This window comes from Dermacentor variabilis, chromosome 5, assembly GCF_050947875.1.
Source record: "Dermacentor variabilis isolate Ectoservices chromosome 5, ASM5094787v1, whole genome shotgun sequence".
NCBI lineage: Eukaryota > Metazoa > Arthropoda > Arachnida > Ixodida > Ixodidae > Dermacentor > Dermacentor variabilis.
This window is the reverse complement of record NC_134572.1, coordinates 90749977-90755576: the sequence shown is the minus strand read 5'-3', so window position 1 is coordinate 90755576 and position 5600 is coordinate 90749977. Positions and strand designations below refer to the sequence as shown.

The window sequence follows — 5600 nt, the reverse complement described above, 5'->3', positions numbered from 1 at the left end:
TACTTAAATTGAGGACGACGCAACGAGCTATCGAAAGAAGAATGATAGGTGTAACGTTAAGGGATAAGAAAAGAGCAGATTGGGTGAGGGCACAAATGCGACTTAACAGTATCTTAGTTAAAATCAAGAAAAAGAAATCTGCATGGGCACGACATGTAGTGAGGAGGGAAGGTAACCGATGGTCATTAAGAGTTACGGACTGGATTCCATGGGAAGGGAAGCGTAGTAGGGGGCGGCAGAAAGTTAGGTGAGTGGATGAGATTAAGAAGTCTGCAGGGCCAACATGGCCACAATTAGTACATGACCGGGGTAGTTGGAGAAGTATGGGAGAGGCCTTTGCCCTGCAGTGGGCGTAACCAGGATGATGATGATGATGATGATCTCATTTACTAATACATATATATATATACATATATATATATATATATATATATATATATATATATATATATATATATATATATATATATATATATATATATATATATATATACATATTCGCATGGACGGTGGGACCACCGCCCCGAAGAGCCGCAAGAAGCTAGGCACGCATGACTTTTTGACTGGACTACCACCACGGAAGAGCAGAACGCAAGGAAAGTAGATGCGCAAGCGTTTGAAACGACCACAATGAGAGGTCCGTGCGAACGTAGACATGGGCAACCTGGGTCTAGGTGTAGTATTTGTTAGCAGCCTTATATCTGATACGGGTTTTATTTGAGCCCAAGACATTAAACTTATTTTTGCCAGGTTGGGGGAGTGCTTGAAGCCTGCTTCACCTCTGCTGCGGGTCGGCCCGGTATTTCGCTATCTCTGGTATTGGCCCACGGTTTTTTTCACACGCAGAACAAAACTGCAGGAAACCCTAGCTATAAACATCTTCGCTCTAAAGAAGGAGTGCATGACACGAGCGCTGTCCTGCACTTACACGGCTAGTATCCTGACCTCCTTTCGATGGAAAAGCGTCAATGGTTCATTGAGCGAGAACGCTGGCGTCCGGCGTCTGTATTCCCATCGGCTTCGACGCCATGTAGAGAGCGCGCCTCGACGGAGCAGAGCGGAAGAAAGGGAACGCCAGCGCGTCAGGTGTCACGTGAGGAGAGAGGCCATCGCCGCGACACAACGCCACCTTCGCTTTCGCTCTCGGACGCCTGTGTAATCCGCGCCTTCCTTGATCGCGGTCGCTTTCGCTTGCGTTCTAACTGCGCCTCGCTTACCAAACGAAAACGAGCCAAGTGTTTCAACGCTCTCGCTTGCCCTCGAGGAGTTCATGCCTCTAAGGACCGCTCAGCGGCGTTCAACTGGACTATAATGCTTTCGCATTCATAACTCACCAGAAGGGTTTAGGTGTTCTAATTTTTAACGCGATAGCGTTAAGGAGCTCGTGTCGCAGAAAAGCCGGTGTCGTCGGCGTCGGCGTCGGTGTCGGCGTCCGCGGCGTTGGCCGTGAGCGATAAATCACGGCAGGCACCTCATAAATAAAAAGCAACTTCCAAGATGGGCTGGGTGGGAATCGAACCAGGGTCTCCGGAGTGTGAGACGGAGACGTTACCACTGAGCCACGAGTTCGATGCTTCAAAGCGGTACAAAAGCGCCTCTAGTGAACGCGGTGTTACCTTAGAAACGAGCTGTTTCTAAGGCTCAGGCGTGCGTCGCTTGCTGAGGCGCACATTTCGCTGTCGCGCCGAACGCTGCGTTGCTCGACGCTCACCGCGTCCGATGCGGGGCGCGTAGTCGCTGCGCCGTAGCGCAATACCCCTTGGCGGGTCGACGGGAACGCTGTCGCGTTCCACTCTTGAAGGCGAAGCTTAAGCGTCCTCCAATTTTTTTTTGGCGTTAGTCTTAGCGCTGATGTGTCATTACCATGAATCCAATACTAGTCCCATATACAGCCTTAATGAATCACCAATAGAATTACTCTATACAACAAAACAATACAGTGTTTCCGTTGTACAACATAAATGAAAAGGCCTTGCCCTTAACAGGGACGCAGGAATTGAACATCTGATTGTGTAATCGCGCCGCGAAACATTTTCCGGAATTCCCATCACAGGTAGAGCGTGCCTTTACAAACTTAGTATCTTCTTGACGCGTGTGCGGGTAGCACAAATGCTCCTGTATAAGTTTGGGAATTATCGCCGATGGATTCTGAAGGATTATCTACTAGCGTTATTTTTGTAGCCCCAATGTATTTAATGTAAATTTCTTCACAAATAAGTATTTTTGAGCAGTGCATCTCGACTTCCTCCCGTGGGGAAGCAGTATATTTTTTTGTTGATTCGTTGAACTGACGTTAAAGAATAGGCTTTACTTACAGCACCTACTGTGGATAAACAAGCGCTCTCACATTGCATGCACAAACATGAATATACAGGGTGTCTCAGCGAACACTTTCAAAAATTCTTAAAGGTTGCCTGTGCAGAGAGAACAATTCTATTTCATGAGGTGATCTACTCGAAGTGGCGGACGCTGCTTGCACAAATAAATTTAATGCGTCATAGAATAATTAACAAAGATCACTAATCAGCTTTTCAACTAATTAAATCATGGCGCATATTGAAACTTACAAATTCCAGCCGTGGAGTTCGCAAGGCGGACCCATTTGGAACGAGTTATCAGTATGACACCAATTACCGAAGTTTGCGGAGAAATCCATTGGCGTTCCAGTTGCTTTTATTTATTTATTTACTTGTTTATTTATCTGTTCATAATGCAGCGCAATAAGCGCTGTAGCAGGAGTGGATTAAGAGAGGAAAGTTAAACACAGAAAAGTACAATACAACGATGAGGGTGGTGTGCTAGGACCATTCATCCTGGATGGCAGATACAAAACTTCGGGGTGAGCCTGAGCGAACAGACCCAGGCAAGGAATTCCAATCTTCTGTGGAACGGGGGAAACAGCTGAATTTAAACATATTAGTGGGCGTGCAAAGTAGCGCATCAAGTTCAAGTTGTGATATCGTCTCCTCCATGACTGCGGCGCGAGGTTAGAATAGTTTTTTGAAAGTCTAACGGAACAATTGACGATGCCAGGCTAGAAATGTAACAATGCTATGCGGCAACGTACATAGTGCGAAGCTGAATTAAAGGAACGAAGTGGAGAATAGGGTGAAAAGTCACGATCATAATGGATACATATATTTCTTACAGCTTTTTTCTTAATTGCTTCAAGCCTGTTAATCTAACACTGCTTATAAGGTTTCCAAACGACAGATTCGTAGTCAACAACAGGACGGATTAGCGATTTATGTTACATTAGCTTATGATATTTTGGCGAGTTGGATAGTGTACGACGTAGGTAACCTAACTTTTTAGTGCTTTGTTACAATCGTAAGCAATGTGATTAAACCATGACAAGTTATGCTTAAGTAAAACACCGAAATACTTATGCTCACATATCCTAAACATAGCGCGGTTATCGAAGGAGTAATTGAAGGAGAAGATTGTTGCAGGACATAAGGAAGGTTTTATTAAAGTTAATGTTCATTTGCCAGGTGTTGCACCAAGTATAACACCTAGCAAATGAGGTGGTCTTGGAGGTGGTAATCGCCATCAGAAAAATTAATACCTTCATATAAAATACAATCATCGGCATAAAGACGAATGTTAGAAGAGATCTGATCAGGCAAATCATTGATGTGAATTAAAAAAAACAGTGGTCCAAGAATGGTGCCTTGTGGCACTCCAGCTGTCACATCAATAGCAGTAGATTCGGTCGAGCTCGAGGAGACGAACTGGGAACGAAGTGGAAGAAAGCTTGAAATCCAGTGAACTAGTTGAGGATTATTTAGTACAGCGTTAAGTTTAGCAAGGAGTTAGAATTTAATACTGTGCCAAACGCTTTATAGATGGTTATAAAGATGGCGTCAACCTGATTGCCAACATCAAGGTTAAGGAAAATGTCATGTCTGAACTCAACTAACTGCGTTGCCATACTAAAACCGCGCTTAAATCCATGCTGCACGTTAGATAGCAGATTATAAGATTCAGCGAAAAGCAATATGTGTTTATTAATTATATGTTCTAAGATTTTGCATGACTGTGATGTTATTGATATTGGTCTGTACTTCGATAAAGACAGCTTATCACCGGCCTGAATGGATAAAACGATGTTACTTAAAGAATGTCACTGCAGCGTCAATGCCTTTCTTCGCAAAGTTCAGAAATTAATATCCTGACACTGGCGTCATCCTGAGATTTGTTCCAAATGGATCCGCCTTGCGAACTACACGGCTTGAATTTTTCAATTGCAATATGGTCCTTAAAGTAATTAGTCAAAAATAATTCATGATTGTACGTTGATTAGTTGATTATACATTTAATTTTTGTGCAAGTAATGTCAATCTCTTCGAGTAGATTAGTGGACTAGAATTGTGCTATCTGTCACAGGCAAACGTTAAAAAAATTTGGAAGTGTTCGCTGGAACACCCGGTATAATATTAGCATATAAGATGAATTATAAGACACATAATTTTATCAATTACTTTTAATCCAAGCCGCAAGAATATAACAGACATTATCGCCACGAGAATGGTTGTTGCTGCCCACGCTGAAATGGCTTTTACATTATGAAGTAAATGATCAGGTGTTGCACAGTATCGCTCGTAGTTCAAGAAAAGGTAAGGAATACGAACGCCTCATATGTCGTCGGACTATGTCTTGGCTGAAGGTCCTAGCTTTCTTCATAATCCATATCGTGCGAAGATATTGCCGCTTGCGTTCGTCGATGACAAGAAGCTACAAGAGCATTCCCGCGGCCCTGAAGTTAGATCAGACTGCTCAGTCATCTCTGACCGTGAGGCACGACCTTACGCTCCTCCCATGTCCTCCTTCTCTACATGACTTAGTGGAGCGTGCGTGTATCCTCTTTGTAAAAAAGAAAGTGAGATAATTAAACTTGGAATTAGTTTTAGCAGCCGCCGGCATATTCATTGGTACGTAGCTGCTTTATCAACCAATCTTTCTCTCGTACACAGTCACTCCCGAAAAATATTATTGATTATGTAACTTAGCGTTTATTTAATAACTGGTTTCTCTATCTTTATGTCTCCCAACAATATATACACAATGAACCAACTCCTAGTCGGCATTAGGGGTGGAAAGAAATATATGACCCGGGTGGAGTCGAGCTAACTGTATGACGACCAGAAAGGCTAAGAATTACAGAGCAGGGTACCACATGCAAAAGAAGTAATACGATTACACAATGAAGAAAACAGTCAGAAGTATGAGTGGCTTCGGGGACATCGCACATGTCCAGATCGCAGCCGCGGGGCTTGGAGGCCACGGATCGTCGCGCACCACTGCTGCGCTTCCATGAGCCACTGCTCCAAAGTATGAAGTCTCAGAATAACCACTGAAGCCGGAGAATGAGAAATGAACGACGGGGAAAAAATCCTATGGCCGCGCCTTAGTTTTCTCTGCGAAAGAAAAAAAGAAGGTAAAAAACATGACCGGTGATAAAAGAAGAGCGTCTTCCCGAAGTGACCGCAGACACTTGGTAGCACGCGCTTCGCCACCATGAGGTGAATTAATGATCCTTGACCACGGTCCAGAGAACACACCGCTGAGAGAAAGAGAAAAGCTACACATCGAGGAAC

The 5600-nt window shown here is 43.9% G+C and overlaps 1 pseudogene; it reads left to right on the top strand.

The window, feature by feature from the left end:
- Positions 1-660: 660 nt before the first annotated feature.
- On the top strand, positions 661-833 carry LOC142583862 (U2 spliceosomal RNA; annotated as a pseudogene).
- The last annotated feature ends 4767 nt before the right edge of the window (positions 834-5600 follow it).